Consider the following 15,969-nt stretch of genomic DNA (forward strand, 5'->3'; position numbering starts at 1 on the left):
AAGGTGTATTACCGAATTTTGCGTTTCCGCGACTCGCCTAAAACCCCTGCCTCTAGTAATTTGGAATTGCTTAATGCAGTTGGTTCACAAGAATGAAGTTTCCCCTTGATCATCACGATATTAATTTGTCTGTTTGTTTTTATAGTTACGACTTCTACGGTATCAAAGGAACCACTCAGTGAACTAACACATTAGTACATTCCAGGTGTGAAATAAATGGGTATAGTGAGTAGGAAATCAATCACACAACGATCAGAGGTTTCATTGTAAATCCATTTTATTACCAACAAAATATTATCACGTTAAATATAACAAAGGATCATTATTCACAGAAAAGGAGCGATTAGGTCATATCCAACAACTTGATCTTCAGGGCAGAGGTCCGGCAGGATGACCGTGAGCAGGGGCAGCGACAGCATAGTAGATGGGGGCGGGTGCGGGAGCAGGGTGAGGGGGAGGAGCGGGAACAACTGGTACGGACACCCTCACTTCAGTGGGGGCGTGCTGGACCACGTCCACGGTGTAGCCGAACACACTGGTCTTGGCGGGTGCCACTGGTACAGCGTGAGCTACTGGAGCGTGGACTGGAGCTGGGACCACTGGAACAGCGTGTGCCACTGGAGCTGGAGCTGGGATGTAACCAGCAGATACGGCGGCTACCAGCAGGGCGAAGACAACCTGCAGACATTAATTCAATCAATATTATTTGAACTTCGTTGTTTGTTTATTAGTGTCGGATTTTATGTAACAAATAAATATAGCTCGTAAACATAGCCCATCTGCCAGTAAGCCTGCCTTCATGAGCTTGGTAGGATCAGACACGGCTCAAAGATTCTCAAGCTCACGTAATCACACTAGACCCGAGGCCCACGAGAAATACAAGCCGTGGCGCGCACGTCACGCATTGAACACCTCGTGACTTTGCCGGTTTGCCTAGACCTAGAGAATACATCCCGAGGCTGACGTGAGAGACTATAGTAGCGTGGTAAATATAATATGTTTCAGACGCATTTCAACCTATGAAAAGTACACTATTCAATTACAGATCAAATGAAACGTAGCGTTTCTTAATATCCTTGGTTGAACAAAAACTAAAAATCTTACTGCAATAAAGATATGCACACTCATAGAAAGCAAATATTGCTAATGTAACTGGTTAATGTACAAGTATATTTACAATAACAATCATGTTAGAAATCTTATTGAATCCAGAATTAAAGGTATTAGAAGTTACTTACTGTACAACTATTTTTAAATTACATGTTTAGACTTACAGTTGTTCCACTCCATATCTGGCTTCAACATCATACATAATTCGTAAGTTTTTCTACCTTTCTGGAAGTCCTTGGAACAACACGATTTATCACTCGACTTCTTCTCAAAATTATTGAATTTTGTTTGCACAGAGAGACACCCTTTCAAGTTCGTTTAGCAGTGTATTGTTAAGAGAACACTTACGTTCAGCTTATTTATGTCTGATTTCTCTAACTTTGTCATGCTTATCTTTTGAGCAACAAAGAACTGTTTTTCAGTAAAATGGCGTAAAATGCTGTACGGAATCTTTCACAAGTGAAAAGACTGTATGCCACACCAATCCAACTGTAAATACAACTCCCTCAGATGGCAAAGTTAATACACCCCTATCCAGTTCCTTAACAAAATGATATGATGAATCCACTTTAATTTCTTTACTTAGGTAAACCCACTACATATATCACAATTACAAAATTTTAACCTTTCTAGTGTACCAGCTAATAATTATAATTTAGTTTCTGTAAGGTAGGAGGATGCGATAAAAGCATTAAATCACATTTTCGAAGTGTGTTGTATGTGGGGACTCACTAAACAAATAAACAAGATGCTACTATCATGGTTCTGTTGCCATACTCTCCTTTATGAGGCCTGCGACACATTACATTGTTCAGCAGTAAGAACAATAAATTATTCATTCTCATTATAACTGGAAAGTGTTTGTAAAATTTGGATAGCACTCAACCTTATCCCTAATAGTAGGCACTATTTCTCCCTTTTCCACCTGTGACTTAATACTTTCTAAAGCGTTTATAGGGTTCAACGTCTTAATGTGCTTTAAGGGAGAATTTACAATAAATGTCAAATCTTCAAGTATAGGGATGAAGGAAGTAACAGAAGGCATTCCCCTCTCAAATACCAGGAGACAAATAAGTAAATCTCCTCATGCTTAAACATCACAGTCCGCTCTTTGAAATAAACTTGTCGGTGTCCTAGAAACAAACCAGTGTCATTTAGACACTTCACGGAATCCTCTGCAAGGTATATTTCATTGGATTCGATACTATTCGGAATAGCTGTTGTAAGATTATCCTCTTCTACACCAGCAAGACGTCTTACTTTAGGAGTTGACTTCGAACAATATGAAGGTGTATTCGTAAAAGAGTTGGCACAGCATTTTCGGTAAGTTTCGGAATTATTCTAGCGAAATCTTTCAATTCCTCCTTAACCGTAACCTTATCTACTAGAATTATGTACGACACATCAAAATGTTTTATGTATACTGTACCTTATTAACGTGTTTTTCAGTTTAGAAAAATCCGTCTGTATGTGACGAAGCCATAGATTACGGCGGCTTTCATCCGTCGGTAAATAAATGGTCCCTGATTTTTTCAGTTTCTGTGTTATAATTCGACTGCTGGTCGACACTACAGTGACGAGGCATTTTCAAGTTTTCACATATCTGCAAATAACTAGGATATTAATGTATTACCTCTAAATCAACAGCACTTAAGTTGTAATTTATCCAACATTTTAGGAACTCGTGTATTGCAACTTAACATTGCAGAATGGAGAGAACGTTGCGATTACATAACATTTTTGTTGATAAGTATTTACTTAAACATCCATATACAATACTTCCAATGTATGGAACTGTCGCATAACACCTATATATTCGACATAAACACAAAATCTCCTTAACGTACTTCCATAAATCACAATAAAGTAGCAATAACACCGTAAGACCATATGTGCTAACCGGCTTTACTACGCCAGTCCTCGGACTGGTCTAATCACGTGACTTCACCGGGCCATGGCCTGTCTTTCTCATAGGGCTTGCATTAGACCAGAGGTGCTCAGATGGGCGCCCGTTGAGGCTACCCCACTGCGGCCGGGCTGGCGTGACGTAAATGCGGGCAGCTTACGTAGCATGCATACGTCACAGTGAAGCGAGAGAGCGAACATACTTTGCATGGGCGTTCGATTGTGATTATGAAGCTCTCCTCCACTACTCATCGAAATGCTGAATGGGGTACAGTGTTTGAAATAAAACTCTACAATCGCAACAAATCAAAACGACCTTTTCAAAATATTTCGGTTTGATTTATACTGCACTCGATATTTTTATATATTTATTAATCCAAAGAAAACTGACACATTATCATTTTTGTGTTACAATTCACACAAGTACAGGTTTTAAGCGTACAAGCTACGATTTACGATTACTTGGGTGGGATAGATAGTATTTTCATTTAAAAATTAAAATTCTTGTTATTCATTAAGAAAAAAGTAATATAATTACGTAATTCAATAATGATTTTGCACAGTGTTGTAGTGTTGTGTGACTTTCACTGTTCAATTAATTTCTGAAAATGTATTTAAAATTTAAAAGGCGTCCGATGATAGCTAGCCTCTAAATGGGGAGAAGGAGTTTCATTACGAGTGAAGACATAGATATTTACTATCCAATAAAGTACAACAACAACAACAACAACAGCGTAAATATATCTACCAAATAGATAAGTGTATGCCTACAAATAAGTACACTCATTGATTTTATTCCCGGTAAGATGATTTGATTGTCGGTGAGTTTATCAGATTTTTTAAACCCAAACAACCACAAGCCACAGCTTACGCACGTTAACTCCGTATTTTATTAGAACTGTATCTAAACCACCTCTTAAGATGCAATAGTGTAAATTGTAACTAATTACGTACATTATAAAAATATTTGAGGTTATAGGCCAAACCCTTTATTGTATCCGGTCAAAATACATAAACTACAATGGACAAAAAATAACTTATTTCTTACAACGTAAATTGAAAATCAGGCAGATTCCTGCCCTCTTTCTTTCATTATTTTCTGCCTCCATTTCAAACTCGAGTATCGCAGCAGTGGTCGAGAGTGATTGGGAGGACTTCGCCCAACATTCACGGCCTGTGAAGTAGCCACGCCACTGTGGTTGAATACCATACGCTGCGCTCATCGCCTACCAGCCCGCCCACTTACAGTGTTGGGCACCTGCGGTACGGCATGCCCAGAGTGAGCACCTCTGCATTAAGGCGGCCATACACGAGCCGGATTTCCTCAAGGTTCGGCCTGAACAGTCCAATCCGTGAGGAATTCCTCGACGTGCGGGGTGGCGTCCTTGAGGCCGCGCTGGGTACAAAAGATCAAAAAATCCCAAACAAAATTCAATTCTTTTCCGCCTTGAGGCCAAGCAGGCCGGATTTTCCCAGTCTCTTGCTGCGTGTATGTGTTGACGGCAGTAGGTCTTGAGGATTTGTGAAGTGAAGTGATTCTCGGGAGTGTCTAGAGAACTTTTAACAGAATTTATACACATATACCAAAATGAACCTTTCTTGTGGCAAGTGAGTTCAAAAAATTACCATGATGAAAAATATTTGCAACACCACGTGAACAACCAACCACCACCAGTCAACCTGGAGTTGAACCTTGAGAAAATCCCCAAGGCCTTTTCCTTGAGGATTTCCTTGAGAATATCCTCTCCGTGTGTGGACGAGGGTTCGGTTGAGGAAATCCCAAGTAAATCCCGGAGGCTTTTTCCTTGAGGATTTCCTGTACGTGTATGGCTAGCTTTAGAACGAGCAAAGTGGGCTCCGGCTCAACAGTGGCTAATTTTACTAGCCTTGCAGCTCTGAATACGAGAGGCAGAGGAGCTGGTCACCATCGTCGGCTGCCCTGGGAAAGGTTTTCCGGGACAGATCCTCATATAAGCCACAGCCGCCAACCCCTCACCTACTTCGCACCTCAAATCAACGCTTCAAATCTCCTTGGCCTGAGGGAGGGCGTAACCCTCTAGGAGGTCTGCCGTTCCTCTTTAGGATACAGAATGAAAACATTTTGAGTAGAAGTCGTCTCACTATCGGCTCAAATTTGTTTGGGCGAGTCCCAGTCTCAGGTTCATGCAGGCAGTTACACGACCCCTACCGCACAGCCAACTAGTTCTGCTTTTTATTATTATTATTATTATTATTATTATTATTATTATTATTATTATTATTATTATTATTATTGTTATTAGTAGTAGTAGTAGTAGTATTATCCATTATACAACGTCAATCTTGTATTGTACTCTTAGCTAGCCTGCCTCTTACCCGCAGGACTGGGGTTCGATTCCCGGTCAGTCCAGTGTGTCAATTCTAATACGGGAAGCAAAGAGCCATGCAATATGGCAGAAGAAGCCACCCTGATCCACGTGACACTGCACTATGTGTAGACCATTGGCTGGGCAGCAGTCGCATTGACAGGCCCAGAGCCTTAATGGACTGTTGCTCCGCGGGTTTGTTTATTCTATATACAGTATATAAAAATCATGAAAAATCCATAAAATTCCAAATTCTATGTAATTATTTAAGAAACTGGTATGGAATCTGCCATCTGGGTGACTGTCCTAAATGCAGATCAGTCGTGATTGATTGATTGATTGATTGATTGGTTGGTTGGTTGATTGATTGATTGATTGATTGATTGATTGATTGATTGATTGATTGATTGATTGATTGATTGATTGATTGATTGATTGATTGATTGATTGATTGATTGATTGATTGATTGATTGATTGATTGACCCCGAAAAAATGTTTAATCTCAAAATACACATAGATATTTGGTATGGTCTTAAAAATCCAGCTTGTAGCTGTAGTTAAAATACAAAAAGCTACTTACCAACTTGTACATGTTGATGTGGGTTGTGTTAGGCTGTACGATGACAATGATGTTGAACTCGCTGGCTTGTTAGATTATATACCCAGTGGACTAGGAACAAAACCCGTTCGCCATTCACTCATAAGACACGAGGATACGCGTCATTGGTGCTCGAAGGAGAGAGTGAACGCCAAAACGTAGCCCATTCATTGCCGAGTTGACCGTGGATAGCAAGATATTCATCTCAGCTCCCTGATAGAAATGAGAAGCATAGGATACCCGTGTATTTGAATAATATCAGTCCAGATAATTGCTCGCCTTTACATCAGGATGATGGTGAGACCGCGCTGTCCAGCTACAAACTATTTTTATTAATCTAATGATCTACGAAAACCCTAATAATAAGTGGCCTGTCGCAGCAATACTGCGAAAAGGAAACTAAAAATAAAACTGATGCCCCAAGATAATTAAATACCAATTTTGTCAAAACTTTGACCCTGTGCCCTTTTAATGGTCATTGCGGAAGCAAGACATAATGGAAATTGCCTCGTTTTAAATTTGTAAGGCAGATTATTGTCAGTAGACACCTAATCAATCGTAGGTGGATAAATCACCTGATTTTTAAATCACCTGTAATGATTTCTAATTTTATAATATTATCATGCATTTCTCTATCATTACTAAACCAAAGGCCGTGTGCATATTTCTTATAAGCATTACAGTTGCACCAACGTTCAGTTTTAGTACACGTAGGTGCATTCCAGATGGCATAATGCAGTATGCTGCTTACGAAATTTGTCAGCATCACCATCTGACAACAGATTATCGACACTCTTCTGTTCCTTAAAATGTCCTATGATTAGGTCAAGAACGCCTTTATGCTATTGTAGTCATCATTGAAGGGATTCAAAACTGCTCTGTTATAAGCTGAAGATTTGAATTCTATACAACAGAAAACGTGACTTACCAATGAATCGTTACGAAGTCATAGGGAACCCTTATTGTATCATTTCGTATTTCACTTTTAATTTCATTATTTTCTAATTGTAGTAGCCATGCCGCAAATTCCTTTCTGGAAGGCTTTGCACGTTTACTTGTTTTTAAGTGCAATACTTTAATGTTTGGCAAGATTAGAAAATTCTGGATACACGCCTTAATTACCTGATCTCTCTCACATATAGATACCACAGGAAGAACTTGGTGACAACCCCCCCCCCCCCCCAAATATAACAATCTTACCACCCATTTCTTTTTCGTACCTCATAAAATCCTTTAGTAGGCGATCAATGCAATTTACTGCTAATGCAGGAATCATCTAAGCTTAATGAATAATGATAACGAAGATTTTCGCAAAACGTCTGCTTCTGAGCTGTTCCATTTAATACACAAAACTTAACTTTATGTTACTAAAACAATCAAACCAATTTGTGAATTGTCTTAGCATCTGGCAATAAAAAAAGCTGCAATTTCTTTCCATGCAGCAGCGGTTGTAATCTCAACTCTACTTGAATAAACATATGTTTCCCGCAGACTCCTAGAGATTCTAAAAATTATAGTTCTGACTTAATTTCATAGAGCCATGTATCGGACTAACACGGAAAGAATCTGCATAAATAACTTTCATAGGGGCATCTACGAGTGAATCCAATTAACTGAAACGAACAAAGCGTGGTATTATTCGAATAAATGTCTATTTTACGCAAGTAAGAGTCTTAATGAAATAAAAATATTGTTCTAGTAATCTTGAGATAGAAATCTTTCTTTTGGTGTACAATACATAGGCGTTATTATTGTGGTTTTGGCACAATATTGTCTTCAAATTATATATACCTACTAGCAAGATACTCGTGCTTCGCTACGGTATTCTACTGAAATTTATAATTGAATGCTTAAAATTTTATATATAATCTACCAAAATTCGCGATCTGAGGGCAAAGTTCCTCGAATTTTTCAATCTTTCTTTCCATAAATCGATTTCGTACTTCCCGGGCTAGTTCCAGGTATTTCACCCAGTCAGTTGGGTCCCTAAATCTTTGCCATCTTTTCCTATAAGCATTTTTAATAAGGATGAAATCCTTGAGGAGATCCAGCGTGGTGTCGTCTTGGGTGCCATGGCGGTACTGAACCCGCGGCCGGACTGCATTCGTAGTTATTACCCGGCCAGGACCCGTTTCCAGTGAGGTCCGTACATTTTGACGCCGGTCCAGAATATTATTGTTATTAGGGTGGGTGTTATTAGTTGAATTTAGGTTATTATTATTATTATTATTATTATTATTATTATTGTTCCGGGGTTTCCTGTGGAACGCAGAGGTGAAAGAAGGTGCCGGGGTGAATGGGTATAACTACAATGTCAAGAATTGAATTTAAAACGTAAACTGAAGGTTATATTTTCAAAACACAAAATTTAACAATTTTACAAGTACAAGTAGCAATCATTAAACAAGTCTAGGAAAGACAATTGGTGGTATAAACAGATCATGGGCTTCAAGCCCTCACTTTACTTTTCCTGAGCTCCTAGCTCAAACTTACAAAAGAGCACAAATTGCACAGGGCAGAAATCCCCTAATTCAAAAAGCACTTGCTCCCAAAATTACAACATCTAGCCTTCAAGAGACATTCATTAATCTTACAAAAACTTTGCAAAAGAGCTAACAACCTCTCAGTTTTCAAAGCCTACTCAAGGCAACATCAACTTACTAATTCTGGCCTCTGAAGGCACAACTTACAATAGGGAAATGATTATACAGGGGTATTTAATACCCAACCTACCGGGCCTTCATGTAAAAGGAATAACGGATAAATAAATGGCCCGAACAACAAAATGAATGGAGGCGTATACTAACACTCCTAGATATGAACACTTAAAACCTAAAGGGCACTAGGCTGATGAAACAGGGGCTATTCCCAAACTATGGAGGTGACCCGTATAAGAATAAATTTAAACATTACGGAAAGGAAGAAAACTAGTTACAAAACGTAGTCACCTCAAACCAAGATGAAGGGGAGCTCGAGAGGGTACATCACTCTCTATACCCGATTTACAGTTAAATATTTTATGAAGTTATTATATTAGCCGGCAGAAAGTTACATGTTGAGGAAAGAAGTTTACATGGCTAACGATTTCTGACCTTTCCCTCCGGTTAAACTGCGGAGCTAGCAAGAAATAAAGATGTTATGTGGCCATTACCTTGTCGATGTACTGCTGCCTGATGAAAGAGGCCGCCCGCCTCCTGCTCTGACACACACACTCAGTAAGATGACGATCGATTGGCCAAGAAACGTGAAAATCCGCAGTTTCTAAAACCTCGGAGAAAGTTCGAGACCATTTTAGATTAAACTAGCCACACCCTCTCATGTTTATTGGTCAATTTAAAGTTACACTCAAAATCGAAGAAGAAGAAGAAGAAGAAGAAGAAGAAGAAGAAGATTTCATTGGTAGAAAATTAGTTACAGAAATTAGGGATTGGCTAGATTCAAAACTGGCGAATGGAAATATTGCCAACCCAAAAATAAATGAACATCAATCAGTAAAAAAACCTATGAATACAAAATTTCTTTGAATTATTTCTTATACCTACCACCAGGGTGCAAATGATAGTTTTTTGGTAGTGTCATCTATGGGAGAATGTCCAAACTTCTTGTTGAATGGAGAACAAAACAAGTAGAAATTCACACAGTTCTGGAAACTTCACAATAACAAAATTAAATCGGATTTTAGTGGTGACATCTTCTGAGTAAAGTTCTAAGTTGGTGTAGTTTCAGTTTCACTGTTTCACCAATAGAGGAGTTCTTTTAGGCGCTAATTTTGAATGCGCGGCATAGAGGTGTACCTCCCGGTACAGACCTCCACCCCCGCACCAAGTGTCCTTCCTAGGGGTGACACAGAAGAATTCTTAACATTTCTTTCCAGTTGAAGAAAATTTTCTTTTTTAAGTAAATAGTTGAAAACATGTTTAACATCAGTTTTAGAGTGTCCTTGTAGTCATAGAAAGTTAAATACATGTGAATATTTTTGACGGCAAGACCTGCCGCCGCTGCCGATACCCAGTTGAGGTCGCCCGGACCCCTCAAATACCCTCAGATACACCTCTCCCGCCACCATGAGAGGGGTAGTCGTGGTGATGGTCGCCGTAGATTAGAAGTATATATACAGTCCCCAGATGAGTTGGCGGTAGGGGCACCGCACTTCAGCCTTTGCCGGGAGATGGACTCCGGAATCCCGTTCACAAGAGGACTTCACGGGAGTGGAGTGGGCCCGTACCAAACTTCAATTGCAGTACGGCGGCGAACGGCTGAGGGGGAACTGAAACAGGAAAATCTCGGCGACAGAGAAGTGTTGTTGGAGACTAGAGATCAGAGGGTACGATCTTTATTGGAGATGCTGAGGGGCGGGCGGCGTGGAAGGTGCTTGTATACCAATGGTGTGGATAAGCAGGAGACGGGGGCTTGGTAACAGCAGGAAAACCAGAGGGGAAGTTCGTACATACAGATCATATACAAAATATAATGGCATAATCGGGGCAGAAGGCCACGAGAGATTATTTAAAAATATATAACACTCAAATTCCTGCTAAATTTTAGACGCTATGAATATGGAAAAAACAAATTATAAAGGTTTAATCCGTGAGAGGTGGACTCTAAAGATCTTCTCTGTTGCTGGATTACTTACTAATAAAGCAACAGGAGTCAAAAAATCCAATATATGCACGGCCCCTGAAATCTGGGGGCAAGCTTGCCCGCGGGAAAAAAGTTTCTAACCATGACTTGATCTCCCACTTTTAAATTGGTGGGTCTCCGTCCACGATCATATCTTTCCCTGACCTTTTCATGAGAAGCTTTCAGGTTGTGCTTAGCTTTTTTCCATAGATCTCTAACATTATCGGGATCTATTGTCTGTGGAAGGATATCATTAATTGACCAAAGGTTAGAGAGCGGCGTGTTAGGCACAAATTTAAACATCAGAGAAGCTGGAGTTAACATATGGGACTCATGAACTGCCGAATTCAAAGCAAAGGCCAACCAATGCAGGGACGTATCTCACCTGGAATTAACTTCATGATGAAATGCAATGAGAGCCGATCTCAGATTACGATTGACCCGCTCCGCCAGAGATGGTTGAGGATAATACGCCGAAGTAGTTACACGTGAAATGGACAGATCAAAACAGAATTTACGGAAGAGGTTGGAGGTAGAAGCTTTAGAATTATCAGAAACTATATATTGACAAGGACCAAAAGAAGCAAATATGGTATTTAAACAAAAAATGGTGGACTGAGCGGTTGCCAGCTTAGTCGAAAATAACCAGGAAAATCTTGTGAAACCATCTACACACACCAGAATGAATTTGTTGGCGTTCCCCTTTGATTGGGGGAAGGGTCCGACGTAGTCTACATACAGGCGCTCAATGGGGTGGGACGCTTGATGAGACGATAGTAGACCTAGCTTAGTGACAAGGTGGGCTTACTAAGCAAGCAAGATTTACAAGCTTTTACAATTCTCGAATTTCACCGTCCATACCTTTCCAAACGAACATCTTTCGGATCTCTTCTAGAGTTCTGAATATGCCTAAATGGGTTCTCATGATAGTACTCGAAGATCATAGGTACAAAAACAGCTGGAACCACAACTTTCCTCTTTTGGTCATGCCTCGACGGGCAACACAAAACCCCGTTCCTCAATACATAAGGGACGACATGTTCCCCAGAAGAAAGGGTTTCAATAATAGGGGCCAGCACGGGATCTTCACGTTGCTATTTTTCAATATCACTGAACAACATGGGAGCATCCGTTAGAATGGCATTAACACGCGAATGTATGGGCGCGGGAAGAAAGGAACTATCTTCCTGTTCGGAGGTCTCCACATCGTGAGCAAACATGCGGCTTAGTCCATCCGCAACAACATTTTCCGATCCTCTGATATGCCTAACATCAAACTGGAAGGCAGAAATAATGATGGCCCAGCGGGCTAAACGACCAGTACGATGAGGCCTAGCTAAAACCCAACTTAAGGCTTGGTTATCTGTTTCCAGGTCGAACTTGACATGTTCCAGATAGAGGCGGAACTTCTCTAATGCAAATGACTGCCAAACTCAAAGTTCATAGATAGAATATTTGGCCTCTTGAGCCGATAATGTCCTAGATGCATAGGCGATGGCTCGCCTTCGGAGTTCAGTTTCTTGAAGAAGCACAGCAGCCACTGCCGACGACGAGGCGTCGGTTTGAACGATGAATTTCTTTGAGAAATCAGGCATAGCAAGGACAGGGGCGTTGCAAAGAGCTAATTTCAGGTCTTCAAAAGCGGCTTGTTGAGATGCACCCCACTCAAATTTGACGCCTTTCCTACGGAGTAAGTTCAAGGGCGCCGCTTTGTTAGCGATGTTGCGAATAAATTTCCTGAAGAAATTCACCATGCCGATGAACCTGGCAATACCTTTAATGTTCTTAGGTGGTTTGAAATTACTGATGGCCTGTGTTCTTGAATGATCGATCGAAACACCATCGGGTGACACAATATGCCCTAGGAATGATATGGAAGGTTTAGCAAAAGCTACCTTAGTTAACTTCACAGTCAACCCTGACTTACGAAAGCGATTATGAACCTTTTTAGATGATCAAGGTGTTCTTCAAAGGTCTCAGAAAATACGACGACATCATCAAGGTAATGGTACAAGTATTCAAATTTGATGTCAGATAAGACCCCATCTAGCAGTCTCGTGAGCACGGCTGCCCCCGTGGGGAGCCCGAAAGGCACGCGGTTGTACTCATACATGTTGCAATCCGTGGCAAAAGCTGTTAGATGTTTTGATTATTCGGCCAGAGTGATCTGATTGTATGCTTCGTTAAGGTCTAAGATGGCGAAGAACTTAGCTCTCCGAAACCAAGAAAAACAAGAGTGAAGGTCCGGATGAGGCACAGATTGTAACACCACCTTCCGATTTAACGCCCTATAGTCAGTGACAAGCCTGAAGCCACCTTGGGATTTCAGCACCAGGAAAATGGGCGATGAATACGCCGACTTGAAAGGTGGAATAATACCATCCTCTAACATCTGATCGATGATCTCCTTGAGAGACTTCATTTTAGGAGGAGATAACCTATAAGGTGGAAATCTGACCGGGATCGAATCCGTAACCTCAATCTTGTATTCAATAAGGTCAGTAACACCAAGAGTATCGGAAAATACATCCGGAAATGACTGACACAACTTACGAATCCTATCAGCCTGCTCCTCAGGTAGATGTGTAAGGTCTAACAACATCTCATCCTGGGTAGGCGTAACAGATGAACATGACACAGAATTACACTTAAGCAAAGGAATTTTACAGTTACTAGCAAATTTGAAAGTGCACGACTTGCTCTGAATGTCGAGCACTAGACCAGTATGAGACATGAAGTCTGCTCCTAATATTATGGGGCAAGAAAAAAGTGCTTAGCCACAAACAATTTAACTTTCCAGGTGAACGTTGAAGGTTGAGTCAAATGTTCCACCTTTACAATACCAAGATTCTTTATTAACTAATTATTTACATGAATTTTTTAAATATATCGGGACATGTTTTGTCTAACTTGTAGACATCATCAGCCGTAAAAACCTTTGAGAAAAAGCTACAAGGACAACGACAAAGTAACACATTAAAATAATTCTGAAGACCGAATATGTCATTTAAAATGGTGAAGAATTCAGAACAGTTCTGAGCATAGCACTTGAGAATACTGTTGACATTAAAATTAAAATTGTCCACATGGGATGATTCAGTAAAAACTTTGCGTTAAAATTCTTCCTTTTGTGTGCTGTGTTAACATATAATATTCTGTTATGCCGTGAAGGCTTGATGATTCCAGTAGGACAACAACGATGTGTAAGAATCTAGCGAGCGGATGTTAAAGCCGTCTTATTGGTATAATGTTGACATTTCTTGTTGAGAAGTTAGGTGGAATATTTGAACGTGATAACGTAATGTAGAATGTGCAGTAGAGGGCGCTAGAACAAGAATAATGGCTGTTGTTAGTATTGAAATAGGCAAGTTTTTGTGTCTTGAGATGTAAAGTAATGAAAGAATGAAAAATAAGAAGTGCGGCACATCTGATTCTTACGTTCTTGCTTGTCCGACAGCGACTAGTTCAGTGTGGATGACTATGGCTGACTAAGAGCGAGCTATGGATGTCGTGTGGGAAGGGAGCTGGTATGAGGGGAAATTAGGGGAAGGTTGGGATTAGTAGGCGGGGAGCTGTCACGTGGATGCTTGTTAGTGGGTTTGTCAAAGTAAGAACTATTGAGCAATGCCTCGAAAATTACGTTCGCAGTTTCTGAAATTTCATTCAAATTGTGAATAGAGTTGCATTTATGATCTATATTAATATAGATGTTTTCCAAAACATTGAGCAAAGTGCTTTTATTATGAAAATAAAGAATTTTTAAGTCCTGTTCTATGGAAGTGAAGGAATGATTAGACTCTGTCATATGAGTGCTCATGGCGGAGTACCTTCTGTGTTTAGCGGCATTGATATGTTCCTTATATCTGACTGAAAAGCCTCTTCCGGTTTGCCCAATGTAGCTCGCGGAACATTGGTTGCATTTTAACTTATATACGCCTGACCTATTATATTTATTCATAGTGTTGTTAATTTTATATTGGTTGTAAAAGAGATTAGTATTATTGTTGACTGTTTTAAAAGCAATTTGATCTTATGCTTCTTGAGGGTGTTGGTGATATCGTAAATCTTACTATTATTATAAGTGAATGTGGCGTATTTGTATGATTTTCTTTTTGTTTCTCTAAGCAAAGTTGAACTGGATTTGTTAGTAACTTTATTGATTATCCTGTCATGCTAAAACCATTTTTACTCGCTATTAAGCGGATCAAGTCAAGTTCTTTTTACGATTAACATTAGATAAAGGGACGTGAAGAGCTCTGTGGATTAAACTATAGAATGTTGCTCTTTTTTGAGATTCCGGATGCATTGAGTATTGCCGAGTAGTATTAATAGTTTGGGTGGGCTTCCTGAATATGGTATAAAAGAATTTGTTAGAGCTCGTGTTAATGGTAACATCTAAGAAGTTTAATGAATTATTGACTCCCGCTTCGGAAGTAAATTTGATCCATGGATCGACTGCATTCAACTGTTCAAGAACGATATCGCCGTTGGAGACGTTATGATCTATTAAAGTAAATGTATCATCAACAAAGCGTGTCCATAATACGATACCTTTAACTTTGTTAAGAATTTTGGAATTTTCCAAGTGGTCTAAATAAATTTCTGCCATTATTCCTGAAGCCGGGGAACCCATAGGAAGACTATCCTGCTTATAAATTTCTCCATTAAAAGTAAAATAGTTGTTGGAAGTTACAAATTCTAAAATATTTAAAAATTCTTCTATTTCTTGTATGCTTAATTTTCTGTGTTTTAGAAAATTGTCTTTGATGATCTTTAAAGTTTTCTTGACCGGTATATTGGAGTACATGGTTTTTTTATGTCAAATGAGTTCATTTTTTGTTGTGGCTGTAATTCTAGGTTTTAGTCAAATTACAAAATTCTATAGAATTTTTGATGGAGTTGGGATTTTCAAATTTGTAGTATTTCTTCAAGAAGTTATGAATAAACTTGGAAGTTTTGTAAGTCGGGCTGTTCCTGTAGTTAACTATGGGTCTTATGGGAATATCTATTTTGTGGACTTTAGGTAATGCTTTAGCTCTGGGGATACTGGGATTCATATTGATGAGTTTTTGAGAATCATGTTCAGTAAGAATGAAGGACGTTTGTTTCAATAATTGTTTGAAGTTCTTTTGAATATTGTTGGTAGGATCTTTTTTTATCAGTTAAAACAATTATCGGAGAAGAAGTTTTCAGTTTTTTGCACGTAAGTTTCTTTGTTCATAATAACTGTGTCATTGCCTTTGTCCGCTTTCGTGACTATTAGATCATTTTCGTTATCTTCTTTTTTAACCAGTCTATGGCTTTTTTGGGAAATAAAGGAGCTGTAGATTTGTTGACTTCAATTAAATTAGAAAGTTTTTTACGAATATTCAGTCTAATTTCTGTTTGGC

The sequence above is a fragment of the Anabrus simplex genome, chromosome 3 (assembly GCF_040414725.1).
Source record: "Anabrus simplex isolate iqAnaSimp1 chromosome 3, ASM4041472v1, whole genome shotgun sequence".
In the NCBI taxonomy this organism is placed as follows: domain Eukaryota; kingdom Metazoa; phylum Arthropoda; class Insecta; order Orthoptera; family Tettigoniidae; genus Anabrus; species Anabrus simplex.